The 26,239-nt window shown below is 49.9% G+C and overlaps 1 long non-coding RNA gene across 1 annotated transcript; it reads right to left on the bottom strand.

The window, feature by feature from the left end:
• Nucleotides 1–350: 350 nt before the first annotated feature.
• On the bottom strand, nucleotides 351–13,588 carry LOC131898347 (uncharacterized). The gene is made up of 3 exons (XR_009375905.1): nucleotides 13,303–13,588; nucleotides 13,029–13,213; nucleotides 351–1,033 (listed from the first exon to the last, which is right to left on the bottom strand). It is a non-coding gene; the product is annotated as an uncharacterized LOC131898347 (long non-coding RNA).
• Nucleotides 13,589–26,239: the final 12,651 nt, after the last annotated feature.

Genomic DNA, 26,239 nt, shown 5'->3' with positions numbered 1-26,239 from the left:
GGCCGTCATGTGGGGGGGGGGAGGGGGGAGCAGGATGATGAGGAAGGGGAATGTTGGCTCAGTCTGCTGCTCACACCAAGTGCCTCAGGCAGCAGGTCCTGCTGGAAGGCCTCTGCAGGGCAGAGTGTAAAGGGCTTGTCACTCCAGGGTCTCACTGCTGGCCTGCCCCTTGTGGCTGCCAGGGAGAGGCAGGAATTCTGGCTGGAAGGACTTGAGAGTAAATAAAGGTCCCTGACTCTGTGTGACCACTGTGGGAATGCTGGGAAACGGTTGCATGAGTGGTGTTCAGGTGTGTACATCAGGGGCAGCCCTGTGCTGTGGAGACATCGGTGCTCCCTGTACAAGCCATGTCCAAGCAAGGGTGCTGTCTTTATTTTCTAACTGTAGGGGGAGCCTGGGGCCTCACCTATGTTAGCTCTTGAGCCCACCCCAACCCCTCACTGGGGGATTCTGGACAGGCTTTCTACTGCCGAGCCATGACCTCTAGCTCTAGGCCATGTTCCTCTAACCACAGCATGTGCTGGGCAGGAGGAAATCATTTCATAAACACCCAAGCAGGTACTTGCTTGTCCTCTCTTGGGAAGGGAAGGCATTTGGTTACCTACACTGTAAAATGCCATAGCCCTTAGGGTCCAGCCCAGGCATGCCATGAAGATGATTGGATCCACTGGGCTCTCCAGAAAACACAGATTGCCTTTTAAATGCCAGGCTCTGAGCCATGCCAGACAGGTGAACAATAACCACACCACATGACATGATGCCTGCCGGCTAGGAAGAGCAGCACCCCTGGCACAGGTTAGCAGCAGCTAGTGGGATGTTCCTCTGCAGGTGCCTGGCAGGGCCGAGAGCACATTGGTTAAAGAGAAGAGGAGTTGGAAGACAGGCTCGATGCACTCACTGCTGGCCTCTCTACACCGTAGTTCACATCCTCCTGAGATCCTGAGCTGTGGGCGGTGGTGATGTCGTGAGGCCACGAAAGAGCCCACCAGTGCTGTGCCCCTCCACGATGAGCAGATGAAATGCAGTTCCTTCCCTGTGGAGACATAAGCAACACCTGGCCCTTCTTCATCAGGTCCCAATGACAAACCAGAGTACAGTTTCATCAGAGTTCACTCTGGGCAACCAATGGATTTATTGGGTGCCTTACAGGGCGTGGGTGAAGGGTGATTGGCAATGTGGTCGTGTGATTCTAAAGCAGCCACGCTGTGAAGTCTACCTGCAGCATGGATGATAGCTCTTGATAGCTGCGTAGATGGAGCCCCGTTCAATTAAGCTCCTCAACCTTTAATACTCTAGCGGCTGCAGAGGCCATCTCTAGATAGGGAGGAACTGCACGCACAAGGAAGAATGAAGGCCCCCCCTCACACCTTCCCTGAGAGGGAGTGTTAGCTGTCCACAAGCTCCACGTGATGGACTTCCAAGCGCGCGCAGCTGATCGGGTGAAGATGGTGAGTGGCTGTTTCTCTTGGAGGACCAAATTCTACAGCGAGGAATCCAGGGCTCTTGGATTAGGTAGGTCGCCTTTCCACAGAGAATTTCCTGGCCCAAGAACCTACCCTCCATGTGTGGTCCCATCTCACATCTGCTTTGTGTCCCTTCATACTCCCGAGGGGGTGAAAGGGGACACCTTGGTCTTGAGAGCTTTGATTTCAGACGCAATCCCGACCCCCAACTAGTTCGGATTCCAAAGTGAATTTGCACAACAATGAGCTAGAAGTCTACGGACTCAGTGGTGATGATAGTTATTCTCATTTGCTTTTCTGTTGCTGTGACTAAAAACAGCTCGGAGAGGAAAGGGTTTATTCGGCAGTTTCCATCATCAAGGGAAAACCAAGGCAGGAACTCAAGGATCTTGAAACAGAAACTGTTTACTGACTTGCTTAGCTAGCTTTTCTTCCTTCCTTCCTTCCTTCCTTCCTTCCTTCCTTCCTTCCTTCCTTCCTTCCTTCTTTCCTTCCTTCTTTCTTTTTCTTTCTTTCTCTTTTCTTCCCTCTCTCCCTCCCTCCCTCCTCTCTCCTCTCTCTCTCTCTCTCTCCCTCCCTCCCTCCCTCCCTCCCTCCCTCCCTCCCTCTCTCTCTCTCTCTCTCTCTCTTAAATACAGCCCAGGCCCCACTTGCCTAGGGATGGTACCACCCACAGTGGACTGAGCTCTCCTATCTCCAGTCTGCCCACAGTCCAGTCTGATAGAGGCAATTCCTCAGCGGAGGTTCCCTCCTCTTAGTTATGTCGAACTGACAACCGAGATCAGCCATCACAGTAGTCCAGGTACCAAAGCTTGTTATTCCTGTCACGTGAGGCCCGATACTGCGGTGATCGGAAGTGTGGCTACTGGGGAGGATGGGGAAAGAATGATGGATGAGCTCAGGGGTGCAGTTTGATGGGATCAATGGAGCCTAATGTTCTGTAGCACAGGAGGATGATTATGGTTGACAGCAATTAATTGTGTATTTCAGAATGGCTAATTGAGGGGATTTTGAGTGCTCCCAAACACGAAGAAATAATAACTGTTCGATGTGATGGATATGCTACATATCCCAATCTGATCACACAATGTATACCGGATTGAAATGTCACTCTAACCCCAGGCATATGTAAAGTTATATTATTTCTTTTCAATTGAATATAGCTATTGAAGTAAGAGTTGAAAGCAAACTGGGTGTGGTAGCACGTGCCTGTAATCCTGGGAGGTGGAGGCAGATGGGAGTTGCTATGTATTGAGTCCAAGGCCAGCCTGGACTACATTCAGACTCTAAAACAAAGCAAATCAAAGGTTACAAGGAGGCAGCTCTGTACTGTGAAGCCTGTTTTCAGCTCACAGACAAATGAGTCTAATATTCCCTGCGTAGAATATGCTTTGCTTTTAAACGGTCTCAGAATGTGACCCTGGCTGTTTTGGAACTCGATCTGTAGACCAGGCTGGCCTTGAACTTACAGAGATTCACCTGCCTCTGCCTGGGATTGAAGGTATGAGCCACGATAGCAGGACCAGCTTTATACTGAAATATATAATAATTACACTGAAAAGAATTCGTTTGGGGTTCAAATCCTCTACTCCTTAGCCAAGATTCAATCTCGAGATAGGTTAGACATTCCTGCTTTTGAGAGGCACAGTGAAGCCGTGAATAAACAAATGTAGATTCTGGTTGGAGTGGGTGGTTCCTGGGCCAGGGAGAGACCCTGCCTGGAGCTTCGGATTTAGAAGGGGGTAGCAGGAAAGCGAGGAAGAAATGCCTGCTGATTCCTTCCCCGTCTCCAACTCTAACTGCATTGTCTTAACCCACTGGCAAGTCAAGAGAGCCAAGTGGCGCAGGCCCAGCAGCTGTAAGGGCTTGGGATCTGCAGGGGCCACAGTCCGCCGTGATCCACAGGGCTCAGCTTCCCAAAGCAGAGCCAGGCAGAGGATGCTCTTGGGTGGAGGCTCACAGGACCCTCCCATCTAAAGAATGGTCGCTCTTCTGGACTGTTGGCAATGCAGTCTCAGAGCTCACTTGTGCATCAGATCTATCTGCCTGCCAGCCTGCTCCTGCCCCACTCCCCCACCCCCGCCCTGTGCTTCCATCTATCCCGCCTTCTCTTCTTTCTAACATTTTGGACTAGGTTCTCATGTAGCCCAGGCTGGCCTCAAACCCACTAAGTAGGATGATCTTGAATTCCTGATCCTTCTGCCTCCACTCCCCAAATTCTGGGGTTACAGGCATGGGCCAGCACAGCTGGTTCTTTTAACACTTCCCTTTGCAGTGCTGAAGGTAGAACCTGGAACCTTGGGCAGGTTATGCAAGCACTCTTAACCACCGAGCTGCAGTCCGAAATGTGCAGCTTCTCAAGGTCACCAGGACACCCATCTGTCCTCCTGTGGTTTGAGAATAGCTGTACAAGCAGATTTCTCTGTGGAGGTAAATGTTCAAGATCACGTCCAAGCCTATGTCCGTTCCTCTGGAGGCGAGGGTCTGAGGTTTGTTTTTGTTTTGTTTTTTTGTTTTTGTTTGTTTGTTTTTCGAGACAGGGTTTTTCTGTGTAGTTTTGGAGCCTGTCCTGGATCTCGCTCTGTAGACCAGGCTGGCCTCGAACTCACAGAGATCCACCTGGCTCTGCGTCCCAAGTGCTGGGATTAAAGGCGTGCACCACCACCGCCAGGTTTTTTTTTTTTTTTTTTTTCCTTTGAGTTCTTATTTTACCCAATCAAAATTAATCTTTTGAGAGGGTTCTCACTATGTAAACCAGACTGTTCTCCAACTCTGCCTGCCTCTGCCTCCTGAGTGCTGGGGTTAAAGGCCTGCACCACCATGCCCAGCTTACTTTATTTTTTAAAATTTTCCTTTATGTGTCCGTGTGAGTCTGCCACATGTCTGCAGTGCCTGTGGAGGACAGAAGGGGGCGTCAGAGCCCCTGGAGCCGGAGTTACAGGCTTTTGAGGGTCATCATGCAGGTTCTGAGAATCGAACTCCCGTCTTCTGCAAGAAGAGCCAGTGCTCTCAAACTATGAGCCATCTCTCAGACCCTTATTTTATATTTTACGTTTATTCATTTGTGCATCATCTGTGTGGGGGAGAGTGCATGTGTGCCAGCACATGTACATGGAGGCCAGAGGATGATCGGAGGGACTCTGTTCTCTCCCATCACGTGAATCTCAGGGATCAAACTCAGTTCATCAGACTTGGTGGCAAGCTCCTTTACCTTCGGAGCCATCTTGCTGGCCCTCGGGTCTGAAGCCTACTTGGTATCATCGGCTCAGCAAGTGTCCAGGCTTTAGAGCAGATGGGGATCCAAAGACACGATCTAAAAAAAAAAAAAACTAACCAAGGCAAACAGCATCACAGACGTCTGGGAAGCAGCTTCAGATATTCTTAGATTATCACTCCCATCGCCCCAGCTTGTGGAACCCCAAAGCACCTGCCAGATCCCTGTAACCATGGGAAGGGAAGGCAACGGAGAACGGGAATATGCTGAAATTAGAGTCTTCTCCGGAGCTACAGATGCCCGAGTCTTGACAGGTTTCTAGGCTCGAAGAAAGTCATGTGTGTCTTCATTCATGGAGCTTCCCCTGTTGCTTCCGTCACATTGAAGTGTGTGGCAGGTCTTGGTGTGTGGCTGCATCCCCACCTCCAGCTTCTGTAGCCCGAGCATTGGGGGAGCATGGGGCAACCATTGGCACAAAGCTCTTTGTGTGAGCATTGGGAGAGCATGGGCAGACATTGGCTCTAAGTCCTTGACTACATGTTCGTGGTTGTACCCTGGAGGGTAGAATGTGCCCTCCATTTTGGTAACACTATGTCCTTGTAATACATCCCACCCGCAGATGGACGTGGATGTTATTGTCCTGGTAGTGATGATGCCCCTCCCCCACTGGCCATGAGCTTTTGACCAGGTTTACAGTACAGGACACGGGGTCTGGAGAGGTGGCTCAGCTTGAAGAGCATTTGCTGCTCATCCAGAGGGCCAGGGTTTGATTCCCAGCACCCACATGTCTATAACTCCAGGTCCAGGGAATACAATGATCCTTCCCTTCTGGCCTCCTTGGGCACTGTGTACACGTGGTGCACACATATACATGCAGGTAAAACTCTCAAACACATGAAGTGAAATTTAAAAAAAATCCACTATGGTACCAGGCATGAATTGCTCATGTAGCGTGGGTCTCTCCCCCTCCTCCTTCCCTTCCCTTCTCCTCTGCCCTCCTCTCCCCCTTCTCCCCACTCCGTTGAAGGTTCCCCATTCCCCTTCCTCTTGCCATCTGCTTCCTCTCTTTCCTCCCCCTTCTCTCCTCCTCCTCCTCCTCCTCCTCCTCCTCCTCCTCCTCCTCCTCCTCCTCCTCCTCCTTTTGAGATGGGTTCTCACTATATAGCCCAGGCCAGTCTTGTTGTCCTGCCCCAGTTTCTCCAGTGCTGGGTGACAGGCTTGTACCACCATGCCCAAATTCACTTCTTTTTCCAGGTGAGGAATCCAGACCCCGAGAAAAGAGAGCTAAGTGGCTCACTTTGGGCCAGCAACAACTCTACTGGTTCCATCCCCCCAGCCTGGCATTTTTATTAAAAATTGTGTGTGTGTGTGTGTGTGTGTGTGTGTGTGTGTGTGTGTGCGCGCGCGCATCAGATGTCATTCCCCAGGAGCCATCCACCTTGGTTTTTGAGACAGGATCTCTCACAGGCCTGGAGCTTGCCCAGTAGTCTAGGCTGGCTGGCTTAGCAGCCCCTGGAATTCTCCTGTTTCCGCTTCCCCAGGGCTCAGCTGTGCACATTCTGAGTGACAGGATGCTGCTGCAGGAACTTCAGGTAGGAAGGGGCCTCCCTGCCTGCTCCTGGGCTTTAGAACCCTCTGCCTGTGTTTTTGAGGTCCTCTTCCTCCTCCATGGTTTCCCCCCCCCCTCCCTTTGGAGCAAGTTCACCCCACCGAGAGGACAATGTTTCCATCATCTGAATAACAATTTTGTATAATAGCAGCTGGCATGTAAGTGGTGCCAACGGCTCCAGCTTTCTCTCCAGATTATTAATCATCCATTTATCCATCCAGTAAGAGCTAAGAGGATGGGGCAGAAAACATTTACGAGAGACAGAAAGAATCAAGTGGGGGCTCCCAGCATTTCTAACAAAAACTTGTTTTTGAAAATGGTTCTATGGCCCTGCCAGATGGTTCAGGAGGTAAAGGTGCTTGCAGCCAAACCCGATGACCTGAGTTTGATCCCCACATGGTGGTGGGAGAGCATTGACCTGAAAGTTGTCCTCTGACTTTCACATGACACACACACACACACACACACACACACACGCACGCACGCACGCACGCACATGCACACGCACATGCACACGCACACAGGCAAAATTAATAAAATAATAAAACAAGGAAAACTTTTTTTTTTTTTCTGAGTATGGTGGGGTATACCTGCAATCCTAGCACTCAGGAAGTGGAGGCAAGTTCAAGGTCATCCCAAGCTATAGCGTGAGTTCAAGGCTAGCCTGGACTATATGAGATCCTGTTTCAAGTCAAAACAACAACAACAAAAACTAGTGTGTGTGTGCGTGTACACACTCACATATGTGTGGAGGGAGGTCAAAGGTCCATGTCATGTGCGTTCCTCATCTCTCTCTTAGTTTTTGAGAGAGCCTCTCACCAAAACCCGAGCTCTCCAATTTAGATAGATCGGCTGGCTACCCAGCCTCAGGGATCCTCGTGTATCCACCTCACCATTACCAGGGTTCCTGGTACACGTTGCCACACCCAACTTTCTACCTGGGTGCGGGAGGCTGAACTCAGGTCCGCATCTTTCATGCAAGGCTTTACTGACTGAGCCGGCTCTCAGCTTCCACACGGTCACTCTTTTAATGTGACTTGGTGGATCTGATTAGTGTTTGCTCTGGCTCACTGGGGGTGGCGGGGAGGAATGGACAGGACTGAGTTGGGTCTAGGTGTGGAAAGCGCTGTTGGGAAGCAAAGTGTCCACCTCAACCTCCTGTGTCCCAGGATGCCGTGGAAGATACACCTATGCCACAAAATCTCGTTGGACTAGGCAACACATAATTATCTATCTATCTATCTATCTATCTATCTATCTATCTATCTATCTCTTTGTATCTTTCTTTGTATCTATCTATCTATCTGTCTGTCTGTCTGTCTGTCTGTCTGTCCGTCCGTCCGTCTGTCTGTCTGTCCGTCTGTCCGTCCGTTCGTCCACCCACCCACCCACCCACCCACCCACCTACCTACCTACCTATTTCACAGGATTGGTATATGCAAAGGCCCAGGGGCAGTCTGAGCCTTTTCAAGGGAGAACCAGAGGGTGCAGTTAATAGAGGAGGGTGAGGAAACGGAGAAGCAAAGAGAAAGGCTGAGGCTGGATATCAGGAGGAAGGCCAAAGTTGAATTGAGGATGGTCATGGGCTGTGACCCACCCTGCTTCCATGGCCCTGGTCTCATCAACTCTTCAGAGTCCATCTCTGATCAGAAGGATTTCTCCTTAGCTCTGTGAAGCCACAGGAGATGGGACTCTAACTTCGACACAGTAGATTGAAGAAAGCTTTGACACACACTAGTCCCAAGGGAAACAAAGTCTCAGGGAGGGTCTGTGATGCACCCAAGATCTGGAATGTGCTAGGATTTGAACTCAATCCTATCTGGATTCGACTAGTTCTGTTGGTTCTACTTCTGACTATCAAGAACTGTGCCAGCTGCCCAGCCACCTCCACCAGTGCTGAGATGATTGCAGTAGTCTCTTCTCTGATCATGTCCTTCTTACTGCTGTCCACTCTATCCTCACCTCCGTCCATTCTGTCCTCACCTCCGTCCACTCTACCCTCACCTCCAACCACTCTATCCTCACCTCTGTCCACTCTATCCTCACCTCCGTCCACTCTATCTTCAACTCCATCCACTCTATCCTCACCTCCGTTCACTCTATCCTCACCTCCGTCCACTCTATCCTCACCTCCAACCACTCTATCCTCACCTCTGTCCACTCTATCCTCACCTCCGTCCACTCTATCCTCACCTCCAACCACTCTATCCTCACCTCCGTCCACTCTATCCTCACCTCCGTCCACTCTATCCTCACCTCCGTCCACTTTATCTTCAACTCCATCCACTTTATCCTCACCTCCATCCACTCTATCCTCAACTCCGTCCACTCTATCCTCAACTCCGTCCACTCTATCCCCACCTCCGTCCACTCTATCCTCACCTCCGTCCACTTTATCTTCAACTCCATCCACTTTATCCTCACCTCCATCCACTCTATCCTCAACTCCGTCCACTCTATCCTCAACTCCGTCCACTCTATCCTCACCTCCGTCCACTCTATCCTCACCTCCGTCCAGTCTGTCCTCACCTCCGTCCATTCTACCCTCACCTCCAACCACTCTATCCTCACCTCCGTCCACTCTATCCTCAACTCCGTCCACTCTATCCTCACCTCCATCCACTCTATCCTCACCTCCGTCCACTCTATCCTCACCTCCAACCACTCTATCCTCACCTCCGTCCACTCTATCCTCACCTCCGTCCACTCTATCCTCACCTCCGTCCACTCTATCCTCACCTCCGTCCACTCTATCCTCACCTCCGTCCATTCTGTCCTCACCTCCGTCCACTCTATCCTCACCTCCGTCCACTCTATCCTCACCTCCATCCACTCTATCCTCACCTCCGTCCACTCTATCCTCACCTCCGTTCATTCTACCCTCACTGCAGTCCACTCTATTCTCACTGCTGTCCACTCTATGGTCTTCTCAGTCTAGCAGCCCCGAGGGATGCTGGGTCCTTTAGCTTAGAATTCTGTGACTCCTGTCCTCCCTTGGGTGACAAGCCCCTTGTCCATTGTTGGTCCTCACCCCCTCTGTGTGTCCCTTGATATGCTTCAGTCATGAGCCTTCTTACTGTCCTTAATCAGACCAGGCATGTCCCAACCTCAGGGCCTTTGCTCAGCCTGTCCTTCTGCCTAGAATACCCTTATTCAAATACCTCACAGGCTTATTTCCTGTCAGGTTCAGCAGACGTACTGTTTGCTACCTGTTGAGTATGGCTTTTAAAATCATAACCCTTTTGGCCACCCCGATTCCCTCTTTTTTAAAAAAATTTCTCTCCCTAACAACGTTTGCTAACTCATGCCATTAGCTTAATTCACCTATGGCCAATCCTTCTTGACTGGGACATCAGCGCCCCTCCGCAAGGCATCCGACCTCACGGGCTCTGTGGTACCCTCGAACAAGGAGCAGTTGGTGCCTGGCATGGCCAGACTCACCAAATGGGAGCCTCTGAGCATCATTCTGCCTGACACATACTGACACACCTTCCTAGTTGGACCTCTTGTCTTACAGAATTCTTCAATAGTGTCAGTACTTGCTATTGCCAGTCTCATGGGTATGCTCTTGTGTCCCATCCCGTCCCCCCCCCCCCCCGTTTTAGTTTTGAATTTTTGAGGCTGGGTCTCATGTGGCCTAGACTACCCTGGAATTCACTCTGTGGCAGAGTCTGGTCTTGAACTCCTGATCCTCCTGTGTTCTCCCCTCCCCCATGCTGGGATTATAGGTGTGCATCACCAAACCTTCTAACCACATCTTCAGCCTTCTTGTAGATTTTTTAAAGAAATTAATTAAATTTGAGCTAGGGTCTCACTTTATAGCCCTGGCTGGCCTGGAGCTCACTGTGTAGATCAGGCTGGCTTTGAACTCATAGAGATCTGCCTGTTTCTGCCTTCCAAGTGCTAGGATTAAGGTGTACACCACCACACATGGCTTGTAATTTTTTGTTTTTTCTTTCTTTTTTTCTTTTTTCTTTTTCTTTCTTTCTTTCTTTTTCTTTTTCTTTTTAAGTCTTTTTGAGACAGGGTTTCTCTGTGTAGTCCTGGCTGTCCTGGAACTTCCTCTGTAGACCAGGCTGGCCTTGAACCCACAGAGATCCACTTGCCTCTGCCTCCCAACTGCTGGGTTTAAAGGTGTGCACCACCATCCAATTGTTTTTTTTTTTTTCTTTTAAGGATTTGTCTTATTTTTAATTATGTGTGTCTATGTATGTATGTGTATGTGTATACAAGTCCATGTGTCTTTGAAGGCCAGAAGAGGGCATTGGATCTCCTGGAGTTGGAGTTACAGGTGACTGTGAGCCCCCAACATGAGTGCTGGGAGCCAAACTGAGGTCTTATACAAGAGCAGTCTGTGCTCTTAACCGCTGAGCCATCTCTCCAAGTCCCTCTTGTGGTTTTAAAATGTGTGTTTCTTGGTAAGCGAGGGAACTCAGGTGAGAGAGACAGTGATCTCATGTCAGCTAAACTCCAGAGTGCCAGGGAGGATTGGCCCACGTTTCTTGAGAAAATGGGAAACGGGTCTCTGGTGTGGGATAGAATCAGACAAATAACTCCTACAGAGCAAAAAGCCAGCAGTTGCTCTGTGCCCTGGGTTTGATGTTTGGGGCTAATTTAAACCCAGGAAATGGCAGGCTTATTAATAACCAGCCAGGAGGGTGGTGGTGGTGGTGGTGGTGGTGATGGTGTGTGTGTGTGTGTGTGTGTGTGTGTATGTGTGTGTGTGAGAGAGAGAGAGAGAGAGAGAGAGAGAGAGAGAGAGAGAGAGAGAGAGAGAGCGCCTTAGAATCTTGATTGAAAAGGCTACATACTGAGCATCCAAAATAGGACCCTGCTTAGCGTTCTGCTGTGCTCATTTGCAAAGTAAGGGAGGCATTGTTTTAGAAATAATTGAGTCTAATTTTGCGAGTTTGAGAGATGATTCTGCCTGGTTTAGAACATCTTTATGATGTGCTGAATGCAGCCTACTCTCAGCCACTAAGCTGAGCTGGCCGCTTGTGTACGCCCAGATGCTCAGTGGAGCTAGCCGCTGCTGGGGCTGCCCTCACAGAAGAATGGTAGCTAGCCAGCTGCATGCCTGTCATCCCAGGACTCAAGGATAGCCTCAGTTACGTAACAAGTTTGGAGCCAGCCTGGGCTACATGACAGCCTGTCTCAAAAAAAAAAAAAAAAGTGATAGCTAGGGTCTCCAAGTTATATTTGGTGTTCTCCTTAAACCTTTGGAGTTCTATCCTTTAGAGATCTCTGAAACCATCTAACTTACCCACCCTCCCCATCTTATGGGTATGAGAGTGAATGCCCAGAGAGGTGAAGGAACGGGTCTAAGACCACACAGTAAGGCAGTGGCAGAACTCAGATTAGAACCCATCCCTCTCTGGGTCTCAGCAGTTGTATTTTCCATTAAACCACACATTTGATCATTTGAACAAGCTGTTTGAACACAGCGTCTACACACTGCTTTGCTACAGCTGGCCTAATGTTATTTCCCTTTGAAGATAAATTTACTTCTGAAAATGTAAAGACACTGGGGCTGGTGAGAGGGCCTAGTAGGTAAAGGTGCTTGCGGTCAAGCCTGATGACCTGAGTTCGATGCCTGGAACCCGCCTGGTGGAAGGAGAGAACCGACCCCTGAAAGTAGTCCCCTGACCTCCAGCACCCACACGCAGCCCAAGACATCGTGTGGTAAAAGGAAAACATATCACAAACATAAATGGAAAATTCCAATTGCTCACCAAACTAGAAAGCAAGTAAAAATTAAACCAAAGGGAACAAGCATTAGGAACCTCGAGCTGGGTGACTGGGGGAGGGAGGGGGGGGGGCTAAGACATTGTCCCAGTTAGCATGGTCACCTGTCACCTCGACACAACCTACAGTAAGTAACCTGAGGAGGGAGTCTCCCCTGCGGGATTGCCCAGAACAGACCGACCTATGGCCTTGTCGGTGAGGCATTATCTCGATTGCGAATTGATGGAGGGCCCGGCCCACTGTGGGCGGTGCTGTTCCTAGGCAGGGGTCCTGAGCCGTATAAGAAAGCTGAGTAAGCCAGAAGAGTGAAGCACCAGGCAGTCATTTTTCATAGCCTCTCTCTGTGCTTCCTTGGCTGTGAGTTCCTGCCCTGATTTCTTCAATGATGGGTTGTGACAATATGACTGTGACCAAGCTGACTTTGGTCAGAGTGTTTTTTTATCACAGGAACCAGACCCTCTCCCGTGTGGAATGAGAGCCAGCATGTGCTCTCAAGCACAGTTAACGTGCTTGGGTGTCTAGGTATGCCTAAAGCTCAAGCTCTCTCTCTTTGCTAGGAGAACATCCAGCAGCACCCAGTAGCGCCGTCCTGAGACTTGCAAGGTCTGGCTCGCCCTTCGGATTGGCAGTGGATGGAGAGGGGTGGGTTTCCCCTGGTGACTGTACTGCTCAGTGTACCGCTGTCTCAAAGGCTCGGGGCCTCACTCCTGATGGAGAGTGAGGACACTTGCCTTCCCTTGCCTGATGGCGGTTAAGACCCACTTCTAATTTGAGTGTGAAATATTCCCCCAGGCTCACATGTTGAGCTGTTTTCTGGCCCAGTGAGATAGGAGGAGCCTTTGCCTCCCACTCTGGCTGCTTTGGTGAACTCTGCCTTTTCTGCTCCGATGGATCCTTCCCTCTCAGACTGTGAGTCAAAATAAATGGCTCCCCTTTAAATTTGCTTTTTGGGGAATTTTGTCACAACAATTAAAAAAAAAAATGACTAGCAGCTCACACAGGCTGGTAGGAGTCAGCATTTACGTTGGGCCTTCTGCAGAAGATGACTTTGCCTCCTACGGTGGCCGAACTCCAAGATTTTCCCAAGAGCGACACTTGGGGGCTCAACAGGATCCAGTGGTCACTGCCATCTTCAGAGCACGGGGAAAGCGAGTCTCTCCCAACATGCTGCTTCAGGGGTTCCTGGAGGGCAGCAAGAAGGATGATGATGATGATGAGAAGGAGGAGGAGGAGAGGAAAAAAGAGGCATCCAAATGGAGTCTGGCTCTCACCGGAGAGCATGTAGTTGAGAGTGCTGGTTGGCCCCAGTGTTGACTCCGCCATGATTTCTTGGACTCCCAAATTTGATAGGCCAATTCGCGCCCCCTGGAGGAAGACTATGACCTTAATCTCCTTTGAGGGTAGGTGACCCCATCTTAGATGATGCAGTTGGGACTTGTTGGGCCTTTCAGAGACTTTTCTCTAAAAGGCAGCTGTTGGACCCTTGCTTTTACGTCATTTGTCCTACTCGCCGGAGCTCGGATGTGGTGGCTGGAATCAGGTAGTCCTATCTGAGAACGAAGTAGCTGAATGATGTCGAGGGAGCCCGGTTCCCCGAGCCTCTGCAGTTGATCTATTTATTGATTTGGTTTTTGGAGCCGGCCTATGTAGAGCGGGCTGGCCTCTAACCTGCAGTGGTCCTCTTGTCTCCTGAGTGCTGGGATTACTGGCGTGTACTTGTTGGCTTGCCACTGTATTGAAGTCCATGCTTTGTTGGTCTCCACTGTTCCCAGTGAGTATTCTGCTGTAAAAGGAGTGTAATCGAACTCTGAGTAAGCTGTGAAGATTCAAGTTCTCCTGGGTGTGGGCATTCCAAAATACTGCTCTTAGATGGATTTCTCTCTAGCTCCTATCCCGTGAGACTCTGGGGGTGGAAGGAGATGGATGGCCCAGCTTTGCCACCTCCAGCACCTGATTTAGGTCTCCAGAAAGGCCCAGGCTGGATGACTCTTTTTTCTGAAGAGAGCTGTTTTGACTCCAAGGCTGTGGTTGAGAAGGGGGTTGCTGGGAAAGAAGCAGGCATGGACTGGGTCCGTCACAGGTGTCACCCCATGGAGATACAAAGGGACCCACAGGGGCTAAAGCACTCTTTAGAGGCGGTCCAGCTCGGGCTGACCCAGCGTCTCGCTCGCTCGCTCAACAGTGTCTCGCAGGGAGTGTACCCATCCTTACACTACCTTTCTTTCTTTTCGAACAGCCCAGGGCCACACCCATCCAGGAGCAGACAGTGCCCTGCTCCTTCTCCTGAGTTCTCAGCTGTGTGCTTGCTACATATTTTAACTAAAGCATTTAAAACCGCTCAGAACCCAGCACCCATCACCATGGATACTCATCACTGAAATCCTTTGTTGCCATGGCAACCTTCCACCCTTCACCCCCCCCCCACGCCAGCAACCCCCCCCCCCCCCCGCCATCTTGCTGGTTTTTCCTGAAACTGACACACTGGTTTGGGTGAATGATGGGGTACATTTAAAGAGGCCTCAGAAACACGGGCTGTCGGCAGGAAGACAGGGTATTTTTCCATTATTGTAATAAGTCCATTTCACGCCCCTGTTTAGGCAGGATAGATGGTTGTGATTACAAGGACAAAGATGGAGATCAATGCCGACTTAGGGCTGCAGCAAGCCCCTTTGTCATCCTGCAGGTGATTTTTAAGAACCATCCTCGGGCATTGGAAATGCAGCCGGGAGCAAGGAATGGCAGGCTGCCTGCCTGCTGCAGCTCCCCAAACCATTGTTCTGACGTGCTCTTAGTGGTGTCTCCATAGTGTCTTCCGAATGCGAGATAAGGAATTGACACTTGCTGACAAGAGGGGAGAGGAGGAGGGAGGGGAGGAAGGGGATGAGGGAGGGGAGGAAGGAGATGAGGGAGGGATGAGGGAGGGGAGGAAGGAGATGAGGGAGGGATGAGGGAGGGGAGAAAGGGGATGAGGGAGGGGAGGGAGAGGAGGAAGGAAATGAGGGATGGATGAGGGAGGGGTAGAAGGGAATAAGGGAGGGATGAGGGAGGGGTAGAAGGGAATGAGAGAGGGGTGAGGGAGGGGTAGAAGGGGATGAGGGAGGGATGAGGAAAGGAGGAGGGAGGAGGAAGGGAGGAGGAAGAGGATGGGGGAAGGATGAGGGATGGGAAGAAGAGGATGAGGGAGGGGAGGAAGGGGATGAGAGGGATGAGGGAGGGGAGGAAAGGGATGAGGGAGGGGAGGAAGAGGAGGAGAGAGGGATGAGGGAGGGGAGGAAGGGGATGAGGGAGGGATGAGCATTTCCCATGGCACAATTCTTGCCTGCATTGGAAGGAATAGGTCCGATATGGCTGTATACTCACCTGTTCGTGGAACTAAGGTGGAGTGAGTGAGAGAAGGTACAGTTGACAACAATGACAGTGTCTGTGCTCATAGCAGGGCTGGGCAGAGTGTGGAGGAGGGTTTGACCTCTTAGAGACTCGGAGAGTTCATTGGACTAGAAAAATCTGGGAACTCGCAGGCTGACCAGATTTTGCATGGGATTCTGGGAGATCTATGGCTGTCCTTACATCCTCCATAAAGGTCCTTTACCTCCAGGTGTAAAACAGTATGTCCCATCTTTCTTTTCCTCCTCCTCCTCCTCCTCCTCCTCCTCCTCCTCCTCCTCCTCCTCCTCTTCCTCCTCCTCCTCCTCCATCTGCTTTCTTCTTTTGAGATGGCCTCAAACCCTGAGTGCTAGGATTACAAGTGTGTGCTATCATGCCCCGCTTTTCAGTTTGGTCTTCAAGATAATTGAATTCCATTAAATCCCAAAGTTCAAGGCTGGAGACATGGCTCAGTTGGTACAGTGTTTGCCCAGCATGCACAAAGCCTTGGGTTTGATCCGCAGCACCACCTAAAACCAGGTGAGGTGGTACACGTCCTCCATCCCAGCACTCGGGAGGTGGAGGCAGGAGGACCAAAAGTTCAATGTCATCTTTGGCTACATACTGAATGTGGGGCTAGCCTGGGCTACAGGAGACCCTGTCATATGTGATTAAGCACCTTCATCAGAGGTTGCGAAGGATGGGGACAAGTCTGAGAGTCGGCTTCATTTTTGCTTCTGATATCAAGGTTTCTCATCTGGGTGTTTGTGTCCTAAAGACACAGACAGGACCCTGTGAGGCTCAGACCAAGCCTGGGCGGCCATTGGCCATGGAGGCAGTAGTTAGAGTCTGCCCACACTGCAGTATGGTAGGAATCCTCCTGCCTCCATCCCTTGAGTGTTGAGACTGCAGGCATTCAGCACCACTTCTGGCTTTGTTAAATCCCTCAGTGACTGATTTAGTTTTTCTGGCACGAATCCCAAGCACTCGGCATCCAGTTGTTATTTTTAGGCTCTGTGTAAGAAGAAAAAAAAAAACCAAAACAATTTTTAAAATACTAAATTAAAAGCTCTTCTCCAGCAGGAAGTGACCACGCCCTCGGAAAGCCAGCCCACCTGCACTGGGGCAGTTTGCCTGTTCCTCCAAGACTGAAGGCAGTTTCTGGAATCCCATCGCCTGGGGTAGGCTGTGAGCACAGCCTGTGTGCTGTGTTACCCCCAGAGGGGCCATCTTTCAGCCCATCATTTGTCTTGAATCCCTGCAGAACCACTCAAGGACCCATCAGGGGACAAGCTCTAGGATGGGCAAACCATGCTACACACCACATTACCTTTAACTGGCTTCCAAAATGACATGTCTCCCTCAGGGAATGTCACCGGCAATTACCGTTGCCAGCAGAGGACTCTGGGCTCTGCTCCTGATTCTTTCCCTCTCCTTCCCCATCTACCCATCATCCACTTCTCCCCCACAGCCAGACCACCAGGCTGTGAGATCTCCTGCTGCTCCACGCTACAGGCTGGGAGCTGGGCATCTCCATTCCCATGTCACCTGTGTTTTATTCTTCAATGAAGGATGGGGCGGGGGCTATAGGAGCACCCCAACAGTTCCCTGCAACAGACACTGTGGGTACCCTGTTAACCCCTTTCCTGTCCATCTTTCCTCTCTCCTCCTCTCCTCGCCTCTTCCCTCCCTCCCCCTTTCCCCTCCCTCCCCTCCTCTCCTCTCTTTTTCCCCTCCCCCTTCCCCTCCTCTCCTCTCATCTTGTCTCCTCTCTTCTCCTCCCCTCCCTCCCCTCTCTTCCTCCTGCTCCTCTCTCTCTGTCTTATGGTAATTCACTCTACCGGACAGAGCCATGCCCACAGGCCTCCATGGTACACATTTCTGCGCCTACATGTTTATGGCATCACCTTTGACTGACAGTCTGACCCTTTATCTGTCAGTACTAGAAACTGAACATAGGGCCTTGTGCATGCCAGGCAAGGACTCTGTCACTGACCCACTTTAACTTTGTTTATTTGAATAGTTATTTATTTAGAGTCAGGGTCTCACACTGCAGCTCAGGCTGGCCTGGAACTCACTCTGTAGCTCAGGGTGGCGGTGAACTTGAGATCTTCTGCCTGGGATTACGGGTGTGTACCACCTGACCCAAATTCAGCCTGGACCTTTATCTGGCTACCTAAAGGGTACTCATCTTGCTACTTGTGCATCCACCAATGTCACCATTGACGGGGACTCCAATGAGCATCCTTCTGGGACCTCAGGCTCCACTTGGATGCGGTTGTCCCAGCAGTAACCTTGAGTGACACGTGAGTGTGCTGCTTTCTGTCATCCCCTTTCTTCTCCCTGTGTCCTGAGCTCCACAAAGTCCACCTCACAGTGTTGACCGGGGGTGCGGCTGGGATTCCCAGTAAGGACATTCACCACTACATTGAAGACAATGTACAGGATTGTGGCAGTACAGGCTAATAATCCCAGCACAGGGGAAACTGAGGCAGGAGGATTGAGTTTCTTTTTCTTTCTTTCTTTTTTTTTTTTCAAGACAGGGTTTCTCTGTGTAGTTTTGGTGCCTTTCCTGGAACTCACTCTGTAGACCAGGCTGGCCTTGAACTCACAGAGATCCACCTGCTTCTGCCTCCCGAGTGCTGAGATTGAAGGTGAGTGCCACCACCGCCCGGCTGGAGGATTGAATTTAAGGCTAACTTGGGCGATATAGCAGAACTGTGTCTCAAAAAACAAAACCCCTTGCCCAAATCCAATCCCCCATTACGTCCTCATCAGGACACTATACTTTTCTCGTAATGGGGCATAGGCAGGTGTGAGAGCTGTCCCCTGCCCCCAGTTACTTCTGGTTCTGGGCTCTTTTTTTTTTTTTGGTTTTTCGAGACAGGATTTCTCTGTCTACTTTTGGTGCCTGTCCTGGATCTCACTCTGTAGACCAGGCTGTCCTTGAACTCACAGAGATCCGCCTGGCTCTGCCTCCCGGGTGCTGGGATTAAAGGTGTGCGCCACCACCGCCTGGCTGCTATTTTTCATAGCTTTACTGGCCATTTAGATATTTTCCTTTCTGAAGTATCTAAAATAACAACAACAACAACAACAACAACAACAACAACAACATCTTATGTAGGCAAGATATATCAGCAGGTAAAGGCATTTGCTGTCAAGCCTGAAGATCTGAGTTCAATCCCTGGGACCCACATGGTAGAAAGAGAGAACCAATATTCACTAGTTGTCCTCTGACCTCCACACTTACACCAGGGTGTGTGTATGTGTGTGTGCACGCATAAATAAATGAAAAAAAAATATTTCCTGGGATAATCAATAGCTCAGTCGTAGAATAGGGTGGAAGCTTGGCTGAGAAGAAACCAGGCCAGCCCAGAGGCGAGAGCAAGGAGTGCTGTGCAGCTAGAAGAGGAAAAGGTTGATGGAGGGAAAAACGTGAGTCCTGCTTACCGAGGGAAGATCTGTGTGCTGCTTGTATGTTCAACACTGAACCTGTCCGCCACACTGAGTATCTGTGGAATGAAGAGCAGGCAAGCCTGGTGTTTTTTTTGTTTTTTTGTTTTTTTTTTTTCCTTTTTTTTGGTTTTTCGAGACAGGGTTTCTCTGTGTAAATTTGTGCCTTTCCTGGAACTCATTTTATAGACCAGGCTGGCCTCGAACTCACAGAGATCCGCCTGGCTCTGCCTCCTGAGTGCAGTGGCGGCTCACGCCTTTAAGCCTGGTGTTTTAGTTGTCTGTCTAAAGACCATCCACCCTTCTTTCCTTCAACGTTAGTGAGTATAATCTTGATCCACGGGACTAACCAGAGCCATGAGTGGAATGGCTGACATGGGTCACAGACGTGCACTAGCTTGGATCCCAGATCATTGCTTGCTCCCTCGGGGACTGAGGTTTTAAAGGCTGTAAAGGTATTTGTAAACAGCCAATTCGCTGGTGAGTGGGGAAACAGATGTGAGGTATGGACAATAGAATAGCACTCCTTTGGAAGTGGTGAAAATGTTTTAGGAGTCGTGATGGTTCCTTTAAAGGCCACGTGGAACTGGACACTTCAAAAAGGGTTAAATGAACTTTACCTGGAAAATAAATTTATTTCAGTAAAGGCCAGAGGTCATCACAGCTGGTGCGACACCCTGGATGAGGCCGTTATGATGCTCAGGTCCCGGGGGGACCTCACGGCCTCCTCTGTGAGTGGCGCCCCCTGCAGGTGGGCCGGCTCAGGACTCAGTCTGATTTGAGTCTGCACGTAACTCCTTCAGCAGGCAGTTCTCTCTGTCCTCCAGTATGGTCGGTTGCAGTGTAGAACTAGAGCCGGGAGCTCTGGCTGACGGCCTCCAGGTAGCCCAGCTGCTGCTTTCTTGGGTGTTCAGTCCCAGGCTGTCAGGATCTGTCGAGGGTCACCGCGAGGTGTGCTTGGTAATTGCATGGCGCAGGGGCTGCCCGCTACCCGACAACCGTGTGTGTGATGTTGTTTGATATAGGAAACACCTTGCTATTTACAGTTTTCCACTGGCCTGTGCACAGCTGGGACAGGACCTGGCGTTTAAAAATAATCCAAGCCAGGTGTGGTGGACTGGGCCTCGTCTCCAGCCCTCTAGACACCAAGCAACAGAGAAGACTTTGCCTTTAAAAAAAAAAAATCCTGGCACGGGAGCTGGGTAGGTGACTCAGTCAGTCAAAACGCTGCTGCTCAAGCATGAGGACCCAAGTTCAAATCCTCAGCACCCTTGTGCAAGGTGGGGGCCCAGCCTGGGGCTGGGGTTGCAAAAGCAAGCTCTTTACCGACTGAGTGATCTTGCCAGCTCCCAGACAGAGCTTTGACGGTTGAGTGTCAGGTCTGAAAATAACTTCGGGGGGCCATGAGACCTGGAGAGACCCCGAGGACCGGTTAGGAGTGGGAGTGGGAACTCGGAGCGGCGGATGGGCGCAGCTGCTCCTGCTACGTGGGCTTTCTGAACTCAGAGCTGCGCAGCCTCACACTAACTCCTCAGCCCAGGCCTTTTGATTTCGCAAGCGGCTGCTCGGAGGGAATTTACCAGCTACAAAGAGTAAAATAGAAAGAGAGCAGCTTAAAAAAAAAAAAAAAATAAGAGGGGAAAGGAAAGGCCGCCCACTGTTGCCGGTAACTAGGGCTGGATGAAATAAGAGACATTTTCAGTTTTTGTCAAACTTTGGTCTTTTTCCAAAATACTTAAATGAGAGAAAGATGGAGGCGGCGTGAAGTGTGGGAGAGGGCGCTGCCAAGCCAGGTGAAGGCAGAGGTTTAAATCCATGCGGAACCCATCAAATTGGTATTGAAAGTATGCTGTTAATAAAAAAAAAAAACTTCCTTTTGAAGGCGGCTTGGCACAAGTGTTTTCCTGGCTGAGGTACTTGGGGCATAAAGATTAAACACTAGGTTCAAATTTCCATTCTGCCTTTTTTTTTTTTTTATTAGCTGGGTGACTTCCGGCGGGTTACTAGGTATCTCTGAGCATCAGTTTCCTTACCTATTAAACAGGGATAACGACAGGACGGAATAAAAGACCTCTTCCTTGGGAAGAGAAGTGTGCTGGATAGTTTAATGTCAACTCGACACAAGCTAAAGTCATCTGAGAGGAGGGAGTCTCAATTGAGAAAATGTCTCCATAAGATCAGGCTGTGAGGCCGGGCGGTAGTGGCACACGCCTTTAATCCCAGCACTCGGGAGGCAGAGCCAGGTGGATCTCTGTGAGTTCGAGGCCAGCCTGGACTACCAAGTGAGTTCCAGGAAAGGCGCAAAGCTACACAGAGAAATCCTGTCTCAAAAAAAAAAAAAAAAAAAAAAAAAAGATCAGGCTGTGGGTAAGCCTGTCGGGCATTTTCTTAATGAGTGATTGATGGGGGAGGACCCAGTAAATAGTGGGTGGTGCCATCCTGGGTGGTCCTGGGTTCTATAAGCAGGCTGAACAAGCCATGGGGAGCAAGCCAGTAAATAGCACCCCTCCATGGCCTCTGCATCAGCTCCTACCTCCAGGTTCCTGCCCTGTTTGAGTTCCTGTCCTGACTTCCTTTGATGATGAGCTGTGGTGTGGAAGTGTAAGCCAACTTTCCTTCCCAAGTTGCTTTGGTCGTGGTGTTTCATCACAGGATAGTAACCTTGACTAATATGAGAGGGGTGGATGGAAATGGACTAATTAGACCAAAACAAAACAAAAAACAAAACCAACCAACCAAACACAAATAATAAGCGGCTTATTGATTTTTGCATTTAGGATCCAGAATGTGGGTCAGCCTCATGTGTCTCAGGCTAGCCTAAAACTCACTATGCAGCTGAAGATGACCTTGAACTCTTGATCCTCCTGCCTCTACTTTTCCAGTGCAGGGATGACAGGCCTGACCTGAGCTACTACACCTGGTTTTTGCCTTTCTGGGGATGGAACCCAGGGCTCCCTGCATGCTAGGTGAACACTCTCCCAGGGGGCCGCTTCTGTTTGCAAAACCTGGCAATTGCTTTTCATCTTTTCCAGAGCTTTGATGATGATCTGGCAGGTGTCATAAGCCCAAACACTTCCCCAAATGTTTGAATGCTTTCTTGCCAAGAGAGAAAAAGAACTTGAATCTCTCCAGAGCCAGCTCTGTCCTTCTCTGTCCTGTGTGCCTCAAGGCAGAAGCCTGGCCACAGCCACCACCAAACCCTGCGTGAGGCTGCAGGTCTTTCAGGGGGAAGATAGGACCCTGGGTGACTTCAGGGCACAACCTGTGCCTGATTGATAAGGACCCTGTGAAGTCCAGGGTAGGGTACTACAAGTTTGGGGACCCCTCAAAGACAAGGGTCACTGTTGGGGATACCAAATGAGGGACAATGTTAGTGGCTCGGGAGTGATGACTGGGAAGAACTGAAGCTGGGTTATATCCCTTGGCTCTGTTCCTGTCCCTTCCTCAGGCATTCCATCTGCAACACTCTGCACACAGGGAGTCTCCATGTGACCTGAGCTTGCCACTTGACGTCTCTCATCTTACAGACCAAGGTCGGAGACCTGCGAGGTCCCAGTCATGTGCCTGCAGCTGTATGGTAACAAGTAGCAAAGCAGGATGGGAACCCAGGCAGGTGGTGCCAATCTGTGCAGCCATGCCATCAGGAGGGGCCTGGGCTTGTGTCACCAAATTGCCCTATTTCCTGAGAAGCCAGAAACCAGGACTTAGAAGTAGCAGTTTTTATATTTTGGCAGTGAAGATTTACACTTAAAAATATTGTTTGTGGGCTGGAGAGATAGCTCAGAGGTTAAGAACACTGGCTATTCTTCCAGAGGTCCTGAGTTCAATTCCCAGCACCCACATGGTGGCTCACAACCATCTGTAATGAGATCTGGCTCCCTCTTCTGGCCTGCAGAAATACATGCAAACAGAACATTGTATACATAATAAATAAATAAATCTTTAAAAAAATATTGTTTGATTGATGGTTGATTCGTTGAGTAAGTGACTGGCAAGAGTTCCCCGTGTAGCTTGGCCCTGGCCTCCTGAGTGTGGAGGTTACAGGCAGGCACCACCCCCAAGCGAAATGTGGTAAGGGTGATGGTTTGCCTTTCATCTTTTTGGCTTTACCATGGTGTGATGCTGAAAAGCATTCAGCAGGAGTCAATCTTTGAGTTTTGATTTGGGGGTTTGTTCCTGAACTAGGAATATGCCCCAGGATCCTCTTTTTAGTTCTGGGTGATGGCAGGGAGCTGCAGATCCCAGGAGACCATTGCGTCCCAAGAGGAAGCAGTGGAGACGCTAGGGATGCTGTGTTGCTGAGCAATGAGGTTGGCCGGGTTTTCAAAGCCTTTCACTTACAGTGCATTTGGCTTATGACGGTGCCCTGGGCTCTAAGTCTAGGAGAATCCATGCATCTTACTCAATAACTCTCCACCTTATTTTTTGAGACAAGGTCTCTCTCACTGATTGGCTGGCCATCAAACTCCAGGGCTACTCCTGTCTCTGCCTCTGTAGTGCTTAACACTCTCCTATAACTCAGATCTGGCCCCAGATACTTGGACAGTGAGAAGGATTTTCTTCATGGTGCTTCAGCTTTATTATTATTATTAATATCATTTGGTTTTTCAAGGCAGGGTTTCTCTGTAGCTTTGGAGCCTGCCCTGGAACTCACTTTGTAGACCAGGCTGTTCTCGAATTCACAGAGATCTCTGCCTGTCTCTGCCTTCTGAGTGCTGGGATTAAAGGCGTGCACCGCCACTGCCTGACTCCATGGTGCTTGAGCTTTATAATAAAGCCTTCTTATAACTCTTACAGGATTGTTTTGAAAATGAGATGACCATTGGAAGAGTAGGAAGTGAGGAGGGAGGGAGGGAGACAGACAGACAGACAGAGAGATGTTGTGAGGTATCCACCAGAGAAGACTCCTAGGACATGGGTCCAAGTCAATAGAAAGTCTTTATTAGCCAGCCGGTGACTACAGTGGTGTTCAGGACCCCAGTGCAGTCCTGATCCTTTCTCAAGATGAGCTTTTAAGCACAAAAACCACATCCTGGGTTGACACAGCTCGGTTAGTAAGAACAGTTAGCCAGAAGCAGAGCTTACAGAAGCTGAAGAGCAAGGATTGTACATGTAGGGACTTTCCCAGAACTACGGACTTTGATGGATTAGGTCTTTGTTCTTGTTTTTTGGCGGGTGTTGATGCCTCCATGCTGGGTTCCATGGTCTGAATGATACGTCCATCATGGCATCAGCTACGCTAAGGTCTAGGGGACTGTTTTGTGTGTGTGTGTGTGTGTGTGTGTGTGTGTGTGTGTGTGTGAGAGAGAGAGAGAGAGAGAGAGAGAGAGAGAGAGAGAGAGAGAGAAAGAGAGAGAGAGAGAGAGAGAGAGAGAGAGAGAGAGAGAGAGAGAGAGAGAGAAAGAGAGAGAGAGAGAGAATATGTATTTTTTGTTAGTTTTGAGATTGTAGCTCCAGGGTCTGGGGAGGCCTTCAGACATGGCTGGATCCAGGTGTTCAACTATTGTAATTGATTTGGTTGTTTTCTCAGAAGGCAGGAGGTGTCCCAGAAGCCCAGGAGGGACCATTCAAGATTTGAAGCATGGTGACATTTAAAAAGAAAGAAAAAAGTGGGAACAAATACTTGAGAGAATGCTCAGATGTCTCTTGGAGCAGATGGGTCGTGAGAGTTATTATTATTTTAGTTTTTGTCTGAACTGCTACACTTTTTTTTTCTTCCGGACAGGGTTTCTCTGTGTAACAGCCCTAGCTGTCCTGGATCTCGCTCTGTAGACCAGGCTGGCCTGGAACTCACAGAGATCCGCCTGCCTCTGCCTCCGAGTGCTGGGATTAAAGGTGTGCACCACCGCCTGGCTATTGCTACACTTTCTTAAGGCCTGTGTCTCTGTCCTCAGTGTTGTCAGATCTGGCCTCTTGCTACTGCTGTAGAAGAAGGATTGGGTCAATCTCCAGTAGAGATGGTTGCTCTCAGCTACTGGCCGCAGGCAAGAACTCTCCCTTAATTACAATGGTTGGAGTTTACCATTCACTAGCACAGAAGGTTCTGTGGCGGTGATGTTCCTTCATGGCCACACTCTTCATTTTAAAGTCATTTTGTCCCTTCACAGTCACTAACCAGCCAGGGAACCCAGGCCAGCTCCAGATCTCTTCCAAAATGAGTCACCTTCCTCAATACTGAAGTAGTGGGTTTTCTCCCAAGATCCTGGCCATCCTGGCTAATTGTGGTTCCTTGGAAGTCACACAGGGACACAGGCCTTCCAGAGTGAGTCAATCCAAGGTCATTGCTACACTCTGTGCTGTGAGAAAGCCACCTGTAAACCTTAGCAGCTGATAGACAACCTACAGAAACAAACAAAACCCTAAACAAAGTCAAAACCAAACCAACCCAGACCACAGCCACCCGCAACATGAAGGCAGAGCTCTGGGAAGGTCCGCAGAGAATCATGTCAAAAGAAGCTGACCTCAAAACTACAATCCTACAGACCCAGGTCCTTAGTGCTGGGATGACAGACATGTGGGACAATGGTCATCAAGGGATACCCCACCCTTGCCTCTGTAGTACAGGACAAGCCAGGGCCTTGTGTGTTCTAGGCAAGTGCTCCACCACTGAGCATATTCCAGGCCCTGTGAGCAACACTTATAACAGGTGTATAATATTTCATGGAGTGGCCAAGTCTGGACCCACATAAGCAAGCTCTGGTCAGCAGGCACTTCGTTTGACTCTGGCTTTTCTCTGTAATGGCTCCTCATTGTGTCTCTCTTTATTTCAGAGTCTCCGTCTTTCCATTTTCCTTGTGCTGACAGCCTCGTCAGTGGCTCCGTTTGTATTCTTGGGGACACGAGGAAACGACGCAGCACCTGCCAGCTTCATCAGCTCTGCCTGGACCCCTTTGCTCCCTGCGGTTGCGTTTCTGTGTGGAGCAGAGGTCAGGGTCCAGGGAAGAGTCCCGCATCTCCGCCAGTATCCTAACCTCTGCTCACATGCAGCTGTCCTTTCAGGTCTGACCTCATTCGTTTGGATGATGACCATGACGTCATCAGTATCAACGGGAAGCAGCTCTGTGCCTCAGTTTACCACCTACACAATGAAGGGGCTACAGCGTAGTATCTTACGATTTTAAACATTTATGTATGTATGTATGTATGTATGTATGTATGTATTTATTTATTTATTTATTTAGTGTGTGTGTGTGTGTGTGTACATGTTCACACATGTGTGTCACAGCACAAGTGTGGAGGTCTTGAGTGAGCTGGTTCTCTGCTTCCACCATGTAGGTCTCCAGGGATAGAGCTCAGGTGGCCAGGCTTGGCAACAAGCTCCTTCCCTTGCCTAGACATCCTGCTACCCCCCAGCAGAGACTCTTTAAGGGTTTGAACTTGGCAGGTGGT

The sequence above is a fragment of the Peromyscus eremicus genome, chromosome 23 (assembly GCF_949786415.1).
Source record: "Peromyscus eremicus chromosome 23, PerEre_H2_v1, whole genome shotgun sequence".
Taxonomy (NCBI): Eukaryota; Metazoa; Chordata; class Mammalia; order Rodentia; family Cricetidae; genus Peromyscus; species Peromyscus eremicus.
Note: the sequence above shows the minus strand (reverse complement) of the source record. Positions and strands in the feature narration are given on the sequence as shown.